This window comes from Giraffa tippelskirchi, chromosome 3 (genome assembly GCF_054371585.1).
Source record: "Giraffa tippelskirchi isolate mGirTip1 chromosome 3, T2T-mGirTip1v1.2.pri, whole genome shotgun sequence".
Classification (NCBI taxonomy): domain Eukaryota; kingdom Metazoa; phylum Chordata; class Mammalia; order Artiodactyla; family Giraffidae; genus Giraffa; species Giraffa tippelskirchi.
In genome coordinates, this window is record NC_137277.1 from 167494863 (window position 1) to 167519084 (window position 24222).

The following is a 24222-nucleotide window of genomic DNA, read 5'->3' on the forward strand; positions in this document are numbered from 1 at the left end:
CTGCTTCCCCACACTCAACATGCAGTTTCTTTTTTCCCTTGGCTAAACCATATGTAGTAACGGTCCCAAAATGACAACAGAATGGGGAGAGAATTGGAAAAATATATGGACTATATGATCGCAAGTATAGGAGGTATTTTGGAACTCACAGGAAGTATCTAGGCTCATGTAATCTAGGAAATATTCAATCAACACAGAAACATTAGAACCTATTATCTGCTAGGTTTTAGGTGCTTTCTCACTTCTGCATATCTCCGTAAGCTAGAAATGAATTAGCACAAATAGAACCAGTGTGCAGGAATGGAATAAGTACAGGACTAGGGATGCAGCTGAACTGAATTTTGTTCACACCTCTGGGATTAGATTTCTATGCAATGAAGGAAGTGATTAAACTTAGCGGCCTGCCAGGTCTTAAGCTGTAAACTAAGGAGGTCAAACTGTACGATCTCTAAGCTATGTTCTGGCAATTTTGCATCCTGGATTTTGATCTTCCTTATACCCTTGTTAGTTGTTGTTGTTCAGTTGCTAAGTTGTATCTGATTTTTTGCTACCCCTTGGACTGCAGCATGCCAGGCTCCCCTGTCCTTCACTATCTCCCAGAATTTGCTCAAATTCATGTCCATTGAGTCAGCAATGCTATCTAATCATCTCATTCTCTGCCGCTCCCTTCTCCTTTTGCTTTCAATCTTTCTTAGCATGAGTCTTTTCCAATGAGTCAGCTCTTTGCAGCAGGTGGCCAAAGTATTGGAGCTTCAGCTTCAGCATCAGTCCTTCCAATGAATATTCAGGGTTGATTTCCTTGGTGATCAACTGGTTTGATCTCCTTGCTGTCAAAGGGACTCTTAAGAGTCTTCTCCAGCATCACATTTCAAAATCATCAGTTCTTTGACACTCACCTCTCACATCCATACCTGACTTCTGGAAAAACCATGACTTAGACTATACTGAACTTTGTGGGCAAAGTGATGTCTCTGCTTTGTAATACACTGTCTAGGTTTGTCATAGATTTCCTTCCAAGGAGCAAGTGTCTTAATTTAATGGCTGCAATCACTGTCCACAGTGATTTTGGAGTCCAAGAGGGTAAAATCTGTCACTGCTTTCACTTTTTCCTCTTCTATTAATATTTGCCCTGAAGTGATGGCACCAGATGCCATGATCTAAATTTTCTGAATGTTGAGTTTTAAGGCCTGCTTTTTCACTTTCCTCTTTCACCCTCATCAAGAGGTTCTTTAGTTTCCTCTTCACATTCTGTCATTAGAGTGGTATCATCTGCATATCTGAGGTCTCACCTAATACATCTTCCTTTTCTTATTTAGCAAGATAGTTGTGGCAGATACTCTAACTGGTCTTCCCTTTCTTCCTTCTCCACTAAAATACCATTTTGATCATGTATCTCCCCCTTCCCAAAAGGAGTCAAGAGAAAGTGAACCCATCCTAGCTTTAGCTATCATATTCAATTAGCTTAAACCATAGTGATAATAGCCTTCCTCTCTTCAGGGTTTGCTTTAGACATGGGCACATGACAGAATGCTAGTCAATGAGACTGAGAGTTATCTATTGAGAGGTGCATAACTAACTACAGCCTTTTATCTTCTGGGCTTTCTCATCTGAATGTGATGTCTGGAACTGTGGCAGCCATCCTGCACCCCTAAGGGAAGCCAGCCTGAGGTAAGTGACAAGCTGACCCAGTGCAAAACGTGGAGAGGTGCTGGCTACCAACTCCCTGGGTTCTTGCTAATATCCCTGAGCTAAAGATTGTATTACATCTTGATTCTGCCCTACTTCTGGACTCATTATTCTGGGAGATTGTATATTTGCTTATTGTCAAAGACAGTTGCATTATATTTTTTTTTACTTGCTCCCTAATTTGTACAATGGGTAATAATATTTACTATACAGAAGGGTTGTAAGGTTGAAGGATAATTTGCCTATTCCAGGATCTTGCAAATAACTTACTATATTTATATTAATATATGTATTATGTATAATAGTATATAATATATACCATGTATACTATAGATAATATATGCAACATATGATGTATTGTATACACTACATATAATACGTGCTATATACCATATATATGCGTGTGTGGATGTATGCTCAGTCATTCAAAGAATCAAGTTCCACTCTTTGTGACCCCGTGGACTGTGTAGCCCACCAGGCTTCTCTGTCCATGGAATTCTACAAGCAAGAATACTGGAATAGGTAGTCATTCCCTTCAGAGGATCTTCCCAGCCCGGGGACTGAACCAAGGGCTCCTGTGTCTCCTGCATTGGCAGGTGGATTCTTTACCACTGAGCCACCTGGGAAGCCCTATATATCATATGTAATAGATACTTTATAATGATATATATACTATATAGATGATACATTATATATATATAATCATTAAATTCATAGCATTTAGTATACATAGTATGAATAGCAAGGAGAAATAAGAAAGCCTTCTTAAGTGAACAATGTAAAGAAATAGAGGAAAACAATAGAATGGGAAAGACTAGAGATTTCTTCAATAAAATTGGAGATAGAAAGGGAACATTACATGCAAAGATAGGCACAATAAAGGACAAAAATGACAAGGACCTAACAGAAGCAGAAAATATTAAGAAGAGGTGGCAAGAATACACAGAAAAAATTGTAAAAAAAAAAAAGATCTTAATGACCCAGATAACCACTATGGTGTGATCACTCACCTAGAGCCAGACATCCTGGAGTGTGAACAAAGCTAGTGGAGGTGATGGAATTCCACTTGAGCTATTTAAAATTCTGAAAGATGATGCTGTGAAAGTGCTGCACTCAATATGCCAGCAAATCTGGAAAACTCAGCAGTGGCCACAGGACGGGGAAAGGTCAGTTTTCATTCCAATCCCCAAGAAAGGCAATGCCAAAGAATGCTCAAACTACAACACAATTGCACTTATCTCACATGCTAGTGAAGTAATGCTCAAAATTCTCCAAGCCAGACTTCAACAGTACATGAACTGTGAACTTCCAGACATTCAAGCTGGTTTTAGAAAAGGCAGAGGAACCAGAGATCAAATTGCCAACATCCGGTGGATCATCGAAAAAGCAAGAGAGTTCCAGAAAAACATCTATTTCTGCTTTATTGACTATGCCAAAGCCTTTGACTGTGTGGATCACAACAAACTGTGGAAATTTCTTAAAGAGATGGGAATGCCAGACCACCTGACCTGCCTCTTGAGAAATCTGTATGCAGGTCAAGAAGCAACAGTTAGAACTAGACATGAAACAACAGACTGGTTCCAAATACGGAAAGGAGTACTTTAAGGCTCTATATTGTCACCCTGCTAAATTTAACTTATATGCAGAGTACATCATGCTAAATTCCAGGCTGGATGAAGCACAAGCTGGAATCAAGATTGCAGGGAGAAATATCAGTAATCTCATACATGCAGATGATATCACTCTTATGGAAGAAAACAAAGAGGAACTAAAGAGCCTCTTGATGAAAGTGAAAGAGGAGAGTGAAAAAGCTGGCTTAAAACTCAACATTCAGAAAATGAAGATGGTGGCATCCGGTCCCATCACTTCATGGCAAACAGATGGAGAAACAATGGAACAGTGAGAGACTTTATTTTCTTGAGTTCCAAAATCACTGTAGACGGTGACTGCAGTCATGAAATTAAAAGACGGTTGCTCCTTGGAAGAAAAGCTATGACCAACCTAGACACCATATTAAAAAGCAGAGACATTACTCTGCCAGCAAAGGTCCACATAGTCAAAGCTATGGGTTTTCCTGTTACCATGTATGGGTGTGAGAGTTCGACCATAAGGAAGGCTGAACGTCGAAGAATCGGTTTTTGAACTGTGGTTGGAGAAGACTCTTGAGAGTCTCTTGGACTGCAAGGAGATCAAACCATTGAATCCTAAAGGAAATCAGTCTGAATATTCATTGGAAGGACTGATGCTGAAGCTGAAGCTCCAATACTTTGGCCACCTGATTCGAAGAGCTGACACATTAGAAAAGACCCTGATGCTAGGAAAAATTGAAGGCAGGTAGAGAAGGGGTTGACAGAGGCCGAGAATGTTGGATGGCATCACCGACTCAATGGACATGAGTTTGAGCAAGCTCCGGGAGATGGTGAAGAACAGAGAAGCCTGGTGTGCTGCAGTCCATGGGGTTGCAAAGAATCGGACACAACTGAGTAACTTAACGAGAACAAAAATACATAGTATAGAGTATATATAGTTAATTACAATTGGAGATATATATATATATATATACACATATATGTACACATGCACTCATTCACATATATATATATATATTCATTCACATATATACTAAAATGTGGTAAATTTGAAGATTAAGAACATTAAATAATGGTCGGAGAAGATAGACTTCCTTTTTTTTTTTAACTTGTTAATTAATTGAACTGAGGTTTATCTACAAGACTGTGTTAGTTTCAGTTTTGCAACATAGTTATTCAATATATTTACAGATCATATACCTCATTTAACATTATTAAAAAAACAGTGGCTATATTTCCCTGTGCTGTATAATATATCCTTGTTGCAAAGCTTGCTTTTAAAATTAGCCATTTTCAAAATTTTATTTAGGAGGCTACGTTTGTTTGAAAATTGCTTTTTCTCCCTGCCATAACCATCTGCTGGCTACTAAGAGCAACTATTTACTCAAAAAGTGCTCCATGATTTGTTCTGTTCAGGTACTGAGAAAAGAGGAAAGAAATTCAAGAAATGGTCACTTCAGAAATTAAAAATCCATATGCAGTAATAAGAAATGATCGTAAGAAATATTTAAGTAATATAGAAAGACAAACATCTCTAAAAAAGTGTTTCAGGCTATATGTACTCTATAAACTCAGAAAAAAAATGGAGGTTATCGAGGACTGGAAGGATTGGTTATACCAGTTCACACGGAGCAGATCACCAGAGAGACAACAGCTCTCAAACGTGGCTTCACATCCCTTCACCCTAGGATATACTGACCTCCTTCATATCATCTCCACTGAATGAACAGGCAGTAATGAGTTTATGGCAAGGGCAACTCTCTAAGTGGACAAGCAGTAAAAATACATAGTCAAGAATATTTATATCTGGTTGTGTGTGTGCACTCAGCAGCTCAGTTGTGTCTGACTCTTTGCATCCCCATAGACTGTAGCCCACCAGGCTCCTCTGTCTATGAAATTTTCCAGGCAAGAATACTAGAGTGGGTTGCCATTTCCTACTCTCTATTTCTGGATAGGAAAACTTTCAAAGCCAAAAAAGATACGACATATCAGTTTTAGGTGGAGAATTCCCCTCCATCCCCCATAGCCACCACTTGGTTTGTTATGGAGCAACAGGCAAAACCAGGCAGACACTTGAAGATGAGAATAAGCGGTTCTCCTGTCAACTGTCAGATAAGTGAGTTACAGGACAATAAGTCTGCAGAGCAGTCCAGAGAGAGAGATGTGACTTCTTTCATGTATCTGTATATGTATTGTATGTACATGTGCCAACATAGGTATCTGCAGATTTTATGTGAAGCCAAAGATGTTTGGGCAGTGACTAAGAGTTAGATTACGAAAATAATCAGACCTTGATTGTTCTTTGTTCTAGGAAGTGTTTCAGCGCCATAAAGATTATACAAGAGATTAGTCAAGTCCTAAATGATATGCCACTCGTCACTAAAGTTTTCCTTTCTCTTCAGGAGAAACACATGGACATTTCTTTCTCATATTTGTTTCTTTGTTATCTTCAGCAATGCGGAATTTAATTGGTTTATGCCTTTTTAAGATTAATGGCACTATAATGAATATTGAAACACATAAGGAAATATCTGACCTGCTAGACTTTTCCACTTTTATCCTAAGTCATAGAGGACAGAAAATTCCATATACCAATGGACACCAAGTTAGCCTCAAGTCACATTCTCTTTCACAGTAAACAAAAAGGTATACTTTGATGAATAATCTTAGAGATAAATAAGATTTACACAGTTGTAGAAATGTAAATATATTATTTGGTTTCATTGATACCAAAGTCCTTCACTCTAAAACTATTTTAATTATCATACACTCAACAAATGGTTGTTTACTGTTATTCGTAGGGACACTATTTCCCAATGTGGTACATGAGCCTTAGCGAAATGACATAATTTTAGGGGATATACTGATAAACACTTCTTATTTTTATTATACATTTATATTACTGTGTGTGTGCATATATATATGTTAGTTGCTCAGTCATGTCCAACTCTGTGACCCCAGGGTTCTCCATCCATGGCCTTTTCCAGGCAAGAACACTGGAATGGGTGGCCATTTCCTTCTCCAGAGGATCTTCTCTATCCAGGGGTCAAACCCAGGTCTCTTGCATTGCAAGCAGACTCTTTACCATCTGAGCCACCAGGGAAACCCCAATATAAAGACATATATAAACATGCACACAAACCTAGCACATTAAATGTATGATATGTGAAAGTTGCTCAGTAGTGTCCAACTCTTTGCAATCCCATGGACTATACAGTCCGTGAAATTTTCCAGGCCAGAATACTGGAGTGGGTAGCCATTCCCTTCTCTAGGGGATCTTCCCAATCCAGGGATCAAACTCAGGTCTCCTGCATTACAGGTGTATTCTTTACCAGCTGAGCCACCAGGGAAACCCAAAATCTATATGGTATAAGCTATACATGGTGTAAGCCAAAAATTATATGGTATAGATTTTTACAAATCTGTTCAAGTTTAAAAAGTGAGTTGATTTAAAGAAAAAATGCTAAACAAATGTGGTTGGCAGAGTTCTCAGGTGACCTCTAAGAGTCCCACCCCCTGGAGAATGTGTTCTTTATATATCCTCTTCCCTTGAGCATGATGGGATAGTCACTCTCAAGACTACATTATGTTATTTATGTCTGCAGTGTCATAGTAGATTAGGAGGAGTCTCTTGTTGGCCTTGAAGAAGGAAACCATGATGTTGTGAAGAGGGCCATGTAACAGGAAGTGGCAACAGCCTCTAGAAGCTGAGAATGGGTGTCAATTAACAGCCAACAGGAAAGTGGGGACCTCAGTTCTATAATCACAAAAAGTGAATTCTTCCAATGACCTAAACAAACTTGGAGGAGTTCACAAACCTTTAAATGAGACAGAGATACTTATGACACCCTGATTTCTGTCCTGTGAGACTCTGAGGAGAGAATTCAGCTTAGCTGAGGCTCCTAAGTTTGTGATAATAGGTTCCTCAGCAATAGAAAACTAATATAGCAGGTAACAGAACAAGTGGTACAGAGCAACAGCAGAAACCATAAAGGTGGTGATTCAACTAAGTGAAAGCATTCAATTCAGTTCAGTTCAATCCAGTTGCTCAGTTGTGTCCAGCTCTTTGCGACCTCATGGATTGCAGCATGCCAGGCCTCCCTGTCCATCACCAACTCCCAGAGTTTACCCAAACCCATGTCCATCGAGTCAGTGATGCCATCCAACCATCGCATCCTCTGTCATCCCCTTCTCCTGCCCCCAATCTTTCCCAGCATCAGGGTCTTTTCAAATAAGTCAGCTCTTCACATCAGGGGGCCAAAGTATTGGAATTTCAGCTTCAACATCAGTCCTTCCAACGGACACCCAGGACTGATCTCCTTTAGGATGGGCTGGTTGGATCTCCTTGCAGTCCAAGGGACTCTCAAGAGTCTTCTCCAACACCACAGTTCAAAAGCATCAATTCTTCGGCACTCAGCTTTCTTCACAGTCCAACTCTCACATCCATACATGACCACTGGAAAAACCAGAGCCTTTACTAGACGGACCTTTGTTGGCAAAGTAATGTATCTACTTTTAAATATGTTATCTAGGTTGGTCATAACCTTCCTTCCAAGGAGTAAGCATCTTTTAATTTCATGGCTGCAATCACCATCTGCAGTGATTTTGGAGCCCAAAAAAATAAAGTCTGACACTGTTTGCACTGTTTCCCCTTCTATTTCCCATGAAGTGATGGGACCAGATGCCATGATTTTAGTTTTCTGAACGTTGAGTTTTAAGCCAACTTTTTCACTCTCTTCTTTCACTTTCATCAAGAGGTTCTTTAGTTCTTCTTCGCTTTCTGCCATAAGGGTGGTGTCATCTGTGTATCTGAGATTATTGATATTTCTCCCGGCAATCTTGATTCCAGCTTGTGTTTCTTCCAACCCAGTGTTTTTCATGATATATTCTGCATATAAGCTAAATATGCAAGGTGACAATATACAGCCTTGAGGTACTCCTTTTCCTATTTGGAACCAGTCTGTTGTTCCATGTCCAGTTCTAACTGTTGCTTCCTGACCTGCATACAGGTTTCTCAAGAGGCAGGTCAGATGGTCTGGTATTCCTATCTCTTTCAGAATTTTCCACAGTTTACTGTGATCCACACAGTCAAAGGCTTTGGCATAGTCACTAAAGCAGAAGTAAATATTTTTCTGGAACTCTCTTGCTTTTTCGATGATCCAGTGGATGTTGGTAATTTGATCTCTGGTTCCTCTGCCTTTTCTAAAACCAGCTTGAACATCTGGAAGTTCACGGTTCATGTATTGCTGAAGCCTGGCTTGGAGAATTTTGAGCATTACTTTACTAGCGTGTGAGATGAGTGCAATTGTGTGGTAGTTTGAGCACTCTTTGGCATTGCCTTTCTATGGGATTGGAATGAAAACTGACCTTTTCCAGTCCTGTGGCCACTGCTGAGTTTTCCAGATTTGCTGGCATATTGAGTGCAGCACTTTCACAGCATCATCTTTCAGGATTTGAAATAGCTCAACTGAAATTCCATCACCTCCACTAGCTTTGTTCGTAGTGATGCTTTCTAAGGCCCGCTTGATTTCACATTCCAGGATGTCTGGCTGTAGGTGAGTGATCACACCATTGTGATTATCTGGGTCATGAAGATCTTTTTTGTACAGTTCGTCTGTGTATTCTTGCCACCTCTTTTTAATATCTTCTGCTTCTGTTAGGTCCATACCATTTCTGTCCTTTATCGAGCCCATCTTTGCATGAAATATTCCCTTGGTATCTCTAATTTTCTCGAAGAGATCTCTAGTCTTTCCCATTCTGTTGTTTTCCTCTATTTCTTTGCATTAATATAATGTTGATATTAGTGATGTTAAATAACACAAAAGGGATGAAATCAGCAAAATTCAGGGGGGGAATTCTACTGGGCAAACAAAAGTGATTTCTTCAACAAACAAAATGAAAAGGAAAAACAGAGACAGAAAGAGAGGAAAATCTAAAAGATTAAAAGGGACTTAAAAGACATTGTAACAAATTGCAACATGTGTATGGGATTTTGGTTCAAACTACAAAAAATATATGTTAACATTTGAGACAATTGGAATCATGAACATTTGCTACTTATTGGTTAATGTTAAGGAAATATTATCATGTTTTAGGCGTGACAGTGATAGTGTGGTTATGTTAAAAGTTTCTTATCATTTAGAGACTGTATTATTTGTAGATCAGATATATGAAAAGTGGGATTTACTTCAAAATATCAGGTGGGGGATAGAAGAATGAGATTAATATAAGAATGGTCAAGAGCTGATCAATTATTGAAGCTAGATAATAGGCATATGGGAGTTCCACATACTATTCTGTCTACTTTTGTATGTTTGAAATTTGCCATAATGAAAAGTTTTTTTAATATATATATTAAATAAAGTTTTAAACTAGTTTAACTTAATTTTATTGATAATTTTTATATTTACTCATAATTTATGTTTTCCTTTTCATCTCCATAGATAATTTTGAATAATTTGAAGGTAAATTAATTGTTTTGGAAAATGAAAGTAATAATTTTAATTGTTAAAAATGTTAATTTATTTGAATTTACATTGTTGATGAAAATATTTTCAAGTAGTGGAAGCTTAGAATACATATACATGTTCTTTTTAATCCTTTATATTCCTGAGAATGAGTACAAATAGAGAATATGATAGAAATGTAAAATACAAAAGGGGAGCTCAAAAAAATTAAACAGTGAAAAGAAAAACAGAAATTTCCCAAAAAGGTGGTTTTGCTTAAGTTTTTGAAAACTGAAAACAATGAAAGAAAGTGGACCTGTGTTTGGCATAACACACATAAAATTCATGAAGAGGATGGTACACATTTGATATAATAATTCATCAAAACAATGAAAATGAGCAAAATGATTCCTGTCATTGTTAAGTCCTCTATCTGAACAGATCAGATAAGACCTGTATTTCCATATCCTTTACCACATGAAGACTGAATTACTCAACAAGATGATGAAAATGGCCAAGGACCTTTGACTCTTGCCTGGTTGGGAAGTGTTGGGAAGGAGGGCAATACCTTCTCCTAACCTTAAGTGGTATATAGGCCCTTCTAGAAAACAATTACAAATAACGACAGTAAGTTCAAAACATTATGTTTTATATTATAGGAGTTCAAAGAAAAAAAAAGAGTAGTGTAAAGCTCTACTTTTGAAAAATTGGAGAAGGCTCATGGGGGGAGGTGACACTTGTTTGAGCTTTGATGCAAGAAATAATTTCATTAGATGAAATGGAGGAAGAAGGTCATTTCAGGCACAAGAATCCACAAAGCCTAGATGTAAGAATGAGGAATCCAATAGTCTAGAGGATTCTGATTAATGGAGACAGGCCTCAATCAGTTTTACACCATGAGTGCAAATTTAAGGTGGATTAGTCTGGCCCTGCTAAGTTCCTTGTTCAGAAGCTGAAATATTACAGCTGCAACATGGCAAGCAGAGGAAATGAAATGGAAGCCTATAAACCATGAAATGTACAGCAGGAGCCCAAATTCAGCGGACTAGGTACAGTTTTATTTTGGGGCTGTACCGCAAAGGTGACTAGGTGGACCCAAGGGCCAGGGTTCTGTGTGCACGTGTGCGGGCCCTTAGTGATCATTAACTTCAGAGAAAAAAAATGTTACATGGCCCAGCAAGTAAAAATGATTAAGGTATTCCTTGTAGCTATTTCTGTATGTCATAAAAACAGCGGGATTTTTTAGAATGGGCTGATATTCTTTATCCCAGTCCTCCCTAAAGGGAATTAAAGAGCTGAGACCTGTAGGAATTTATTGGTCTGATGGGACAAAAACGCAGCACAGAAAGGAGCACACGTGTTCCCAGGGACTCATTTGAGTCTCTATCTAAATGCAAAGCCTGGTCTTATTTTTTGAACCACCATTCTGGTAGACTGTTTAATAAGAGTTAAAGAATTATAAGAATAAGTCATTGATATCCCATTTCTAAGGTTAACAAAGAATTTCATATTAGTGAAACCAGACATTGTCCTTAAACTGACAGATTTTAAGCAGAGGGAAAGAGGAAAGGTGCGTTTGTTTGTTCTGTGATCATTTGAAAGCTGCATGACATTCTTGAGAAGGAAGAGAAGACATTCAAACTTATAAGAGTCCCTTTCCAGGCTCTCCTTGCAAAAAGCAAATTAGAAATTACCTTGGATAGAGTGTACAAAATGGAATGACCCAGGGCTCTTTGCAGGGTGGCCTAACTTTTAAATTCCGGCAGCATGATTTACTGTGTACTTAGAGGGGAAAAAAAATTGTTCTCAGTGAGAATGATTTCAGGTGAAAGAAGAGGTACTTACAAATGAGATAGTTCTATTACTATATTGATGAAACCAAGCTAAACAAATATTTTACAGCCCTTTTGACAAAAGGGCTTTGGACAAAAGATTTTGATTAGAAGAATTGCAGGTAGAGGCAACCCGCACTAATGAAGAGAAGGCTCCTCCATAATATAAAGCAACTGAGTTTCAAAACAAATATGCCAGACTTTTGCATCTCAATGAGTATTGCCTCCCTCTCAAAGGAATTACCTTGGGAAGCTGGAAGCTTCAATAAAGCTTCAACAGTTTCTTAAAAGAGTCTCCAGCTCTTCTGTTCAAGCCTTCAGGGACAGCAGTCTATTGTTTTGACTATCTTCAAAAACGAGAGAACTTCAGCACATAGAAATAGAGTTCTATTTCTGAAAAATAATCAAAAGTCCATTGAAAGCAAGTCCGTAGACTAAGAAGGTGATTAATGCTGCTGCTGCTGCTGCTAAGTCGCTTCAGTCGTATCCGACTCTGTGCGACCCCATAGATGGCAGCCCAGCAGGCTCCCCGGTCCCTGGGATTCTCCAGGCAAGAACACTGGAGTGGATTGCCATTTCCTTCTCCAATGCATGAAAGTGAAAAGTGAAAGTGAAGTCGTTCAGTCGTGTCCAACTCTTAGCGACCCCCTGGACTGCAGCCCACCAGGCCCCTCTGTCCATGGGATTTTCCAGGCAAGAGTACTGGAGTAGGATGCCATTGCCTTCTCCAAGAAGGTGATTAAGCTGAGTAATAATGCTTTTATTTAAAAAATAAGTTGCAAGTTGAATCCAAAGAGGTGACTTCTAAGTGCCTTTGAAACTGGATCTGGAAATGGTTTTTAAGAAGAATTAACAAAAACGACTTGAAGGAAATGTTAGACTTCTAACAATTTCAAAGGGAAAAAAGATCAATCTTAGTGTATCATAGACATATTTCACACTTAAACATACTAATATTCATGCAATCATTTCGAAGTAGCAATATGCATCAAAATATAAAATGGGCATGGCCTTTGGCCTAGCAATTCCACTTTCAAGACTCTCTCCTGAAGACGACCAAAGAAGTAAACAAAAATGCCTCTGTAAAACAATGTGTTTCTGAATGGGTGTAAAATGAAAAATAAACTAACTGTCACCAGTCAGGAATTAGTTAAATAAAATACACTATAACCACAGTAGAAGTTGTTAAAAAGGATGGTGTATTGCTGGGAGGCCACATAGATTTCATGTCATTTGTCCACTACAATCAAACACTGTGTTGAGAAGAATCCTGAGACTAATTTTAATCTCACAGAAAGAATGTTGTTATCAGTTAGTGATGCGTGCAGCAATCATAGAATAAAGGAAATGGTGGCACAATGCTTAGGTTCTTGCCATCCCTAGCATAGCTATCAGTCAGGGTTAAAACAGGTAGTTCAGTAGAAGAAATTTACTACGGAGAACTAGTTATAAGTGTTGGAAAAGCCAAAGGGGGAAGCAGGGAAAGTGGGACAACCCAATGGTCTACAAACACACTGCTACCCATAGCTCTGAAGGACAGTGAGAGAGGTACGTACAGGCAGTCCCCCAAACAGCTGGGTGGCCAAGGCCATCAGGTGTGAACCAGAGTCACAGAAGAGATGGAGCCCCTGCCAGAGACCAGAGCCAGCTTCTTGGTGTGTGATCGGTGCACTCCCATGGAACAGCACACTCAAGAGGGCCCCAGGGCACACTTGGTTTAATACTCTGCTGTCATCTTAACATTTTTAACAATTTTTAAATAAGAGGTCTACATTTCTATATTATACCAGGGTCCAGAAACTATGCAGCCTGTCCTGCCAGAGACTCTACACAAGCAGATAGATGAAGATAAATATTCAGATTGTTCCATCTTCCTATCCTACATCCTCCCACTGCCTCCCACTGGCCTAACTTAAGTGGAAGCTCTTGAGAAGAGAAAGTGTAGTTTATAGGGACTGATCCTGAGGGACAGGGCATGGCAGGTGAACAGTGGGGAGATCAGACTTCAGAGAAAACAGTTGCCACCTGCAATGAAGGTGGTGGTAGGTGTTGTTGTTCAGTCACTGTCATGTCTGACCCTTTGCGACCCCATGGCCTGTAGCACACCAGGCTTCCCTGTCCTTCACTGCCTCCGAGTTTGCTCAAACTCATGTCCATTGAGTCAGTGATGCCATCCAACTGTCTCATCCTCTGTTGCCCCCTTTGTCTCCTGCCCTCAATCTTTCCAACATCAGAGTCTTTTCCAATGAGTTGGCTCTTCATATCAGGTATATGTGTTATCATGGACAGATCTTCAAATGTCAATGATTTTGAAAGTTATAGAACATGAGTGTGTGATCCTGTTGCTCTAAATGTGTATATATTTACATTCATTTTTAACACTCAGGAGATGAACACAACAAGGTGTTTAAAATATGACCAGAGGTATATAAATCAAAGTCTTTAAAATAGTAGTAGGTGGGTAAGATTATGACCATCTTCTTAGCCTTCTATTTAACTATACTTTCTAACATTCACATGTATCCCTATCTATAATTAATACATACCTATATATAATTTATGCATACCTGTATATGTACATACGGGCTTGCCTGGTGGCTCAAAGGGTAAAGAATATGCTTGCAATGTGGGAGACCTGGATTCAACCCCTGTGTCATGAAGATCCCCTGGAGAAGGGAATGGCTACCCACTCCAGTGTTCTTGCCTGGAGAATTCCACATGCAGAGGAGCCTGGTGGGCTGCAGTCCATGGGGTTGTAAAGAGTCAGACATGACTGAGTGACACTAACACATATGTACTTATCTACACAATATACATGATCTGTTGTTGTTGTTGGGTCGCTCAGTCAAGTCCGACTCTTTGTGACCCCATGGACTGCAGCACGCCAGACTTCCCTGACCATCACTATCTCCTGGAGCTTGATATACATGATATTATACTACATAATGGAGAAGGAAATGGCAACCCACTCCAGTATTCTTGCCAGGAGAACCCCACGGACAGTGGACCCTGATGGACTACAATCCATGGGGTCGCAGAGAGTAGGACACAACTTAGCGACTGAACAACAACAAATACTACATAAAGAAGCTTTACTTTTTTAACTTTAAAATATACAAACAGGACCTGCTAGTAAAATGACAAATTTTGTCTTTTTACTTTTAGGGGAGCTAGATCAGAAATTTAACTGCTAACCCAATTTGTCAAATATGGTGGAGAGATGGAGAAGGATGAGAACTGAGGAAGGAGACCTTAGAGTGGGTAACTGGAGAACCTACTGGGGATGATCTGAAATATAGTTTTAGTAAATCAGGGAAGGCTAGAATTTGATTTCAAGTTGATGATGAGAAACAATAAGCATCAAGTGAAATTACAGTAACTCCCTCCAGAATAGGGTGAGAAGAGGAAGCAGTGGGATGGATTTTCAAAGAGTAGCATGGAGGGCTGAGAGGAGAGAGGCATGCCTGATACTGGCGAACCAGGGCTGATTCACCCGAGTCTCAGGCCCAGAGTTGGGGGATATCAGCCCTGGGTTGCCCATGGGGTTGCCCTTCCAGGGCAGGCTTGAGGAGTTAGACCATTTCTCTTGTAGAGTAGCTGCTCTTGATTTTTTGTTTTCTCCTGAAAACCCTTCTAGAACTGGCAGTTGTTTAGGAAAACCACAGCCTGATATTCCATGTGGATCATATCTCAACCAGCCTTTCATCTCCTGACAACTTTTCCCTCTGTACCTACATTAGGTTATAGTTCAGGTATTTTTGTTTAAATAAGGATGTTTGCAAATAATCTGATTTTCTGTGGGCTGGTGTTTACCCCAATAGGAAAGAAGAATAAAATCTCAATTTTTAAGACTGTCTAACTAGTTCCATAAAAAAGTAGAGGATTTACATGTAATTTTTGAAGGAAAGTTCTAAATGCTTTCCTACTGAATAACTGACCATTTTCAAAGATAATTTAGGCTTAAACCTACTCATTTAAGGAATTATTTCTCACGATGCTAAACTTGAAGTCGGTCACTCTCAACATTTACAGTGATTAAATTTTTGTAGGTAGTTGACTCTGTCGTGTTTTTGTAATGCTTCAAAAAACCCATTTGAGGGAAAATTCCCTTTTCTCTTCCCGTCATTTCTTCAAAAAATGCCTTGTTGCCTTGACAAGAAGCAAATGATGCTTTGTGCTCAATATTGTTAAAGCAATCTTAAAATAAGTGGTTTATGCTTAATGTTTTTCTCTCTTAGTAAAGAAGCTAAGAACCTAGGGAGGAAAACGCTTCAAAGTTCTGTTATATTAATTCATCCAATGAACACTTATGTAATTCAGCAAAGAAATTCTTTGGAATTGAGATCAGATGGTATATAGTTGCCTTGGTTAATTTCCCACTGTCAACCCCTGAAATACAGTTCTAATCTCTGTTTACTTATTCTTCTCATTCAGAATCATTAACACTGCCCTCCTCCTTTAGGTCAATTCACATGTTTGTCCCACCGGAAATCACCCAGTTTTTTACTTAATCACCATGCATCACATTCAAACCAGTCTTCCCCTCAGAAGAGCTGTTTGCCAACTCTTATCACCAACCCACAGTCTGCTCAGCTGCAGAAGACTGTGTGACAAAGGGCCATAAATGTGACACTGTCCTCGAAAGACATCAGCAAAATTTTACATTATTATCCCAACTAAGAGAGAAAAAGAAAGATTCTTGAAAATCTGTCAGATTATTTTCTTTTGTCAGAGGTTAAGTGGATAATTAATTTGCAACTCTGCCTTTCCACAGCCTTTTTACACCTGTCTGATAGAATAAATCATAAGCCATGAAAAGTGAATCATCCCCTTATTTGGACATGGATGAATAAAATCCTTGAAAATGTTTCTTTTTTGCAGTGATTTCAAAATGATAGACATTAAGTTCTTCTTGCCATTACTATGAGCTCCAAGTCCAGTGTACTCCATGAAGCAGTGAGTGCCTCCTCAGGGTCCAGGTACTTTGAGGGTGTCAAGATTAAAATAAACTTGAGTTACTCACCTGAGGGTAAGGTGAGAAGACTCTGCATAAAAAGCTAGAAGGAAAAGGAAGAAGTTATTACTAACAGGGTGCCCAGAGAAGCCATTGTATCATGGTCTGTTGAGTCTTGAACTGGTCTTTGAAATATGGGTTCAATGCCAACACACAGAGATAGTGGGAGGAAGGAAAGACTGATAATAGAATGAGTAAAGAAAAGTAGTGGGAAGATAAAAGGGAAAAGAGGCTGGGGGCAGGTTGTAAAAGACTTAAAGTGATATAAAATGTGTTTTAAATTCAATTCTTTAGGCAGAAAATACAGAATATTCTTCTTCACTTGGTATGACGGTAGCTGAGTATGAAGAAGAAAACTCCAAGAGCGGTGTTGGGAATGCACCTCAGGATAGATATGGTAGGGATCCAATGAGGAGAACTCCAGTGGAGGAGGTAGGAGAAGGGGAGGGCCTAGACGATGGCAGCTGGAGTAGGGATGAAGACTCAGAGGGAATGGACAACATACAGGAGGGAAGTTGGTTCTTCAGAGCATCGTAATAAACTATGATAGCAAGAGAAAGGAGAAAATGAAAATAATACTAAGGTTTTTTTTTTTTTTGCTCTGTAGTAAGCAGGATCTCAGTTGCCTGAAAAGGGATACAACCCTTGTCCCTGCAATGAAAGTACAGAGTTTCAACAACTGGACCAACAGGGAAGCCCCAGTGCTAAGATTTTGATGACAATGTTGTTATGGTGTCATTAACAGAATTAGGGAAGATAAGATGCGGAGGAGCTTTGAAGAGGAGACAATGTGAAGAGTTTAAAAGTATCAAGTGAAAGTCACTCAGTCGTGTTTGACTCTTTGTGACCCCATGGACTATACAGTCAATGGAATTCTCCAGGCCAGAGTACTGGAGTGGGTAGCCTTTCTTTCTCCAGGGAATCTTCCCAACCCAGGGATCGAACCCAGGCCTCTCATGTTGCAGGTGCATTCTTTACCAACTGAGCCACAAGGGAAGCCCACTCTCAAAAAAAAAAAAAAAAATCAAGGCAGAGCCTTAATGGATATACAAGTAAATGTTGGCAGTGGAATTAAGAACAGGGAAATAGACCTTAGGAGAGAGAATAGAGTAGGGACATAGATTTTGGAATCATTGGCATAAGGACATTTGTTAAAATGCAAAAATAAATGAAATCTCCAAGATGTCCTAACATTTAATCACAAAGAATATCTACCTTTAGAGAATGGGAGAAAGATGAAGGGCATGAGAAGAATCTACAAAAAAGGAAGAAAAACCAGGAAGCCAAAGGAAGGTTGCTTTTTTTGCCAGAATGCAAGGAAAGGCTCAAGATATGAAAGGAAAGTGAGAAAGCAAAAGCAATCCATATAAAAATCCCACTGTCAAAAATTTAGGAGTGAAAAAAAAGAGAGAGATGGTTAGGAGCTGGAAGAAATACTAGGTGTGAGGGAAGGTATTTTGAAATAGAAGAATTCATTCCACAAAGAAGATGTCACTGAAGGTGCAAAGGAGAGAAGCAAACAAACTCTGGAATGTTCCTGCATGAGTCAAGGTCAGACGCCACCTAGGGTCATCAAGACCATGGTCCCAACAGCAAGCAGGTCTGTGGAGCATAGAAAATAAAGAACCTTAGCTAGGGGACATTCCTACAGAGAAGCAAGTAAGAACAAGGAACTTGGGAAGCTCTGAAACGTAACACTGGAGGACTGAACAAGGAGATTTTCAATCCTAAGACCCCAAAAGGATGGAAAGCAATAAAACCAAGGCATACAAGAAAGGTCTTGCTTGGATGGGAGGAAAACTAAGGAGCCTCCAGGGAAGGAGCCATCTGCTGGAGAAGGTTTTGGGAGTGGATCCAGTCAGAGTTACAAAAGACTTGTACTGGCCCTGAGGGGGAGTGTGATAGGAAATCAGATGAATAGCAGTATTTCTGAGCAGCATCGAGGGCACAGCTGAGATTAGAGAGCATTGATTTGTAGTGCATCCATTTATATATAAAAATTATACCATGTACATGAGTATTGGCTACCTAGCCAAGAGCTAATGCACACATACAATATTTTATCTCCAGTAATGGTACTTAAATTTTTTTAGTAAACTCCAACAGTCAAACACAATTCTAACTTGACCTCCCTCCCGATGTGGGTGCATTTACTGAACGCTGCCTCAATGCCTTTTATTCACTCAGCATTTCTTGTTAGTTTTTAAAAACCAAAAAGAATTGATTTGTTTTCCTCAGCAGTTCTGAAATCATCCCACTCATTAGGTTGGATCTAGGAGAAAGGGAAGGAAAAAAAGAGTTTCTATTTTGAATGTGTTTGTGTTTGGGGCAAGAAAAAATCATCTTTGAGAATTATATTCTTGGACACCTTGGGTGGAAGGTGACCAGTGTTTCTTTGCAAGCAGCACATGGTGAACCAGTGGGAACATGCTGGAAAGCACCTTCATTTGTCCTGGTTCTGTGACACTTGTCAGACACCTACCTACCTCCGAGCCCTCTGCTCTCCTGTTGGATTTGGCCGAAGTTGTATTGAAGAGTAGCAAGCACGGGGATGCAAGAGAAGCAGATGGTGATTTGAAAGCATTTTTCCCTGGGAAAAAGAAAAAGGTTGCAAAGGATTCTGCTCTCACCTAAGTAAATTGAATAGGGACCTCATGACCCACTGTACCTAAGACCAATGAATTGGTGGCAGGGACTTTTCTTTGGAGGAGGGCATTTTTATGAGTACTTTCATTTCTACAGCATTTTCTTTTGTAAAATGCTAACAAGCATTTATCAGTGAACCTTCACTGCAGACCCGAAAACGACAAGCATTCCTTTGTGTTGATGGCCCATTAGAAAAGGACCATTGGTTCGCAGGACCAAGAGATTTGTCTCTTCGCCACTGATAGGAAACTCTGGGGTTCTGGCTGAGGAGGTGACAGAAGTCAATGATAAGGCTATTTTTCCCTGAGTCCAGTCCCCACAAAGCATCTGATTTTCAGTTCTGCATTTTGAGTCTTCAGAATGCCAGAAATCACAATTTGTATTGCTGGGCATCAGCTCCAACTTCACTGTACATTTCTCATTCAGCAGATCCTCCTGGCATTTAGTGGGAGGAGATATTGTTCTGGTTTTCATGTGAGGCCATGAAACCACACAAGCATTAAATCACAAAGCCTAATGGTGGCAGTCAAGGAGAGAACCCAGACCTCAGAACTAATTGGGACCAGAAATCAAAGCATACAAAGCAAGGTCCTGCATTTGCTTTTCTTAAGTCCAACTGTGGGCCTTATATTTTCTTAGCTCTTCTCTCTGGGTCTCAATTTTGAGCAATAATAATTATTGACATGCTTTTATTGTGATCATCACTATTACAGGAAGTATTTTCCAGCTTTATGTGTGATATTTAGGAGATTAGAGGCGACGTCTCATTTAACTCTCACACACCTGTGAGTATATGTAGTAGTCTGCAAATGCATGTCAAATATATTGCAAGTGCATAGACGTCTAATTGTATAAAAACTAGTGCTGTATCATCATTAACTTCCTGTTCTTCACCCCCGTACACTGGTGTTTAAAACAAGAAAGTGATTTTGGATTTTAGCCAGGGACTTTTGGGAAACAACAGAGAAAATGACAAGCAAGGAGTAGGCATCATTCTTCTAAGTCCATTCTGTCCTCTTGAACACATCCTAACTTCCCTCTTGCCTTATTCTCTCAAGATATCAATCAATATTGCAAATGAAGCAGCCAATCCCAGCCAGATTCTCTGCTGTCCACAAATCTCTCTTGTTACCTGTTGTTAGTAGCAGATAACAACACCAATCAGTAATTCATTTGCTCTCTTGAATGGGAGCCATTTAATTATGCAGTACATGTAAAAAATGATTCAAAACATATATTGGGTTAGCCAAGGAGTTCATCCAGGTTTGTTTGCATGATGTTATGGAAAAACTTGAATGAACGTTTTGACCAACCTAATATTTAGGATCTATATATTTCTATCCAAACTATTACAGTCCTGGTCCTTGAGTCTGCATTCTGGAAGTCATATTCTAGACTAATCTTGACTGAGTCACAATAATCAAGGTTGAAGAGAGGGCAGGACCCAAAACTGGTACTTTCTCATTTCTGATATTAATGTATTCCAGATTTTTTTTTTTTTTAAGAAAAAGATGCTTGCTTAAGTGACAGATGATTGTGACTTTTGCTTTAACAACTCTATAAAGGAGAAACACATTTCTTTGCAAAGTGAGAGAGTGGATCAGGTGCTAGTATCATAATTTGATTCCATAACAATTACGTAGGAAACAAGAAAGGAAGCCCCTTCCAGAGAGATGCCCGCTCCTCAAAGGGGTTCTTAAAGAGTACACATGGGTACTATTGTCCATTATCCTAATATTAATAGGTCAATAAGAAGTGGAATTTGATCTCACTCCAGAGCGCATACTTTGAACCAGTATTTTATATTGCCTGCCTCTTATACATCCCTCTCCTCTATGGAAGAATAATTGCTGGTTAAGAGCTAATTGCGTCGTGCTTTGAAAAATTCCAGTCATTAAGGACAGCCCACTGTGTTCCCCAGTGGTGTCTAAACCGATACAGTGTCGGATCACGTAAACATCACAGACAGGCCTGGGCTGAGTCTGAGCTCTGCCATATGCCAGTTGTGTAAGGCACATATTCAGCCTTTTTATCACAGGTTTCCATACCTGTAACCAAAGAATAAGAGTCCGTGTCAGATTCTTGGTTCAAGGAGCCCCTGAAATAAGTAAACTATATTTCTATACAAATATTAGGTGCTCTTTATCATCATAATTATTGCTCCAATGTTAATATTGTTCTCTCTCAGTGGTTCTTCTTCAAATATATACCTTTTTAGGAAGAGTGTCATCTCAGAATTACAAAATAATGTTGAAGGGACTCGAAGCTTCATGGTTTATATTACCCTGCTATGAGATTATGGAAGCAGCATAGTTCAATGCAAAGCAAGCTGAATTAAAATATAGAAAACAAGAGTTTTGAATTCTACTTCTCATAACCCAGCTTCAGTTTTCTCATCTATCAAACAGAAAAGATAGATAATACTCTGTTTTGTGAGGATCAAATGAGGTGTTTTTTTTAATGCATATGTTTTACAAACTTGGACATTACATAAATGCAAATTATTACTATCAATTAATACTATCAATTACCCTCAAATTATTACTATCAATTATTACTATCATGATATTGGGATCTAGGCCTTCAGGCACAAAAAAAACATAAACATTAGTACTTCACTTATGATCATTCTCATTAGCATCTGATTGAAAAAGCAACATATTTTCTGTTAACAAACTCATTTATTTTTTCTTTTCTTTTGTAGTGATAAGAGAAAGTTACAGGATAAATCATCTTCAAGCCTTTTGTCTTATCAAGATGGTTCATGGGATGAAAATCCTTGAAAATCATGGAACTAGAAGGTTAATTTCCCACTCTTGACTGAAAAAAAAAGTATCTTTCCATACAGAATACAGAGAAAGGATATCAGTGAAACATTCTTTTATGTTTTTTCCTGGTCATCACATCATAGTCTACCGTAGCTAGAACATATCCAAGCATACTTAATTAAAAAAGAAAAATGGCAGGGAAACAAAACCCCATATTCAACTACAGCTATGAGATATTAAAGTCTCTGTTCAAGGTCAGGTGACAGCTTTGTCCTGGCAGAGTTGGGACCAAAACTCTCCAGTCGCCTGACTCTTTCTATCTAGTATGTTCCTATCAGAGCTCATTACTCCTGAAATAAGGTACAAGCCAAGTGAGGTGCTTATCATGGCATTTTGTTTCTTGAAAAATCTTGGAAACCATGTGATATAAAATTTCTTGCTGGTAAAGAAAGCTATTTATTCTAGCTATGAAGCAGTTTTGTTTTGTTTTGTTTTTACTGTAGAACCTTACAGAACAGAAGCAAATTTCATTTCAGATGATTTTCATTTTTAATATCAAGACTCCCTCATCAAAAGCAAATGCTGGGAAAGGGTTGGAAGCCAAACTTATTTATACAATAGACACTTATCCAAGGAAATGGGCTGTAGGGAAATTAGCATGTCTTGAATGATGTTATTCCTGAAATGTCAATCAGTCATTATAGCATTTGCTTCTCTCATGGTATTCTCAAAATGGATTATTGTCCCTGAATTTTTAATAACAATTTAGTGGTTCAAAATACTGACAGTGATGTATGACGACAGCTTAAAAAAAGTGCTCTGGCTTTCTGTATTGCATAAACAGAACACAATTGCGTCTCTCTAGCCAGTGTCAGAATCATTCTCGACAAAGATAATGTTGAAGCCATCTGTCAAGAGAAGGTCAAAAACATACAAAGAAAATAAATCATGACAAACATGGAATCAGCTAAAGGTTAAGGATCTAAAGGACAAACACGTATTTGGAAGCACAAATCACCCCTCATAGAGTAATGATTTAAACAACCTCACCTCTGGATTTCTAAATATCTGGCTTAGTAGCCACATGTACTTCCAGAAATATTGCAAAACTGAATGAACAAACAAATGGAAAATGTAAGGGGTAAAGATGTCAGAAACTTTTAGGTTCATTATAGCTTGCTTTAGTTTTGTACAGAGGCTCATGATTTGCAATTAACTAGCTTCTTTGCACTAGAGAAATCCTGTAAATAAATGAGTTGATTCCAAAAATGTTAATCTTGTGACATTCTAGGAATTGTTGGATAACTCAGTCATAGCCTTGTGGGCAGAGTAAGAAGAGCTGATTTGTAAGCAGTGGCTTTGGATCATGGGTCCTAGAGGCAGCGCAGGAGCCTCAAATGACAATAAGTTATAATATTCCCTTGTCCTCCCACCATCTATTCATTCAGAGGGTCTCTGTAGTGAGAAGTCACCATGCTTAACTCATGCAAAGCCAGCACCATGAGTAAGTAGGCTCCATTTGCATGTTCATAGACAAAAGGAAACCTCAGGAATCCTACTCACAGGGAAGTATTACATAAACACAGTGGAACTATGCTTTGGTCAAGACAAAAGCTAAAATCTATAGCTCCTTTCTGATGGAATTAATATTTATGAAACCAGTGTTTCCCAGAGGAAAGCTCTCCAAAAATAAAAAGTTAATACCAATAATTGATTAAAAGAACTCTATGTGCTCCAGTCCTTGACTCTATTACAGCCCTCATCAAACACAGCCTGTAATAATGACTGTTTTGATCCAACTTCACCAATAATGTGCAAGCTCGCTGAAGCTAGGACACTTTCTGTTCATCTGCACACCACACCCAGAACATCTCATTGCTTGGCACATGAGATGTGCTCAACATGCATTTGCTAATCTGTTGACTGTAAACTACATGAAGATAGGAACTGTATCTTATTCTCTACTAGAACCCATTGCCAGAGCAAGGCCAGGCACAGAAAATGTGCTCTATAAATTTTTATTTGAATAAATAAGCAAATGCCAAGTAGATCCCCAATTCACCTTCCTTCAGCACACTCCAAATAATTCCTCTATGCTAAATTCAATAGGCTCACTAAATCTAGCCTATTTTCATGAAGCAAGGCCCCAGAGATTCTCTCTAGTAGGGCTTCTACTTCACAGGTAAGGAAAAACTCTCATTCCCGCAGTGGGGCAAATTTTTGTCCATTTCTTAATTTAAA

The 24222-nt window shown here is 38.9% G+C and overlaps 1 long non-coding RNA gene across 1 annotated transcript in view; it reads left to right on the plus strand.

Moving 5' to 3' along the window:
• Positions 1 to 22083, plus strand: part of LOC145541904 (uncharacterized) — a 103570-nt gene extending 81487 nt beyond the window's left edge. Inside the window, exons 4-5 of the long non-coding RNA XR_014079404.1 lie at positions 1636 to 1668; positions 21918 to 22083. This is a non-coding gene — a long non-coding RNA (uncharacterized LOC145541904). The remainder of the gene's footprint in view (positions 1 to 1635; positions 1669 to 21917) is intronic.
• Positions 22084 to 24222: the final 2139 nt, after the last annotated feature.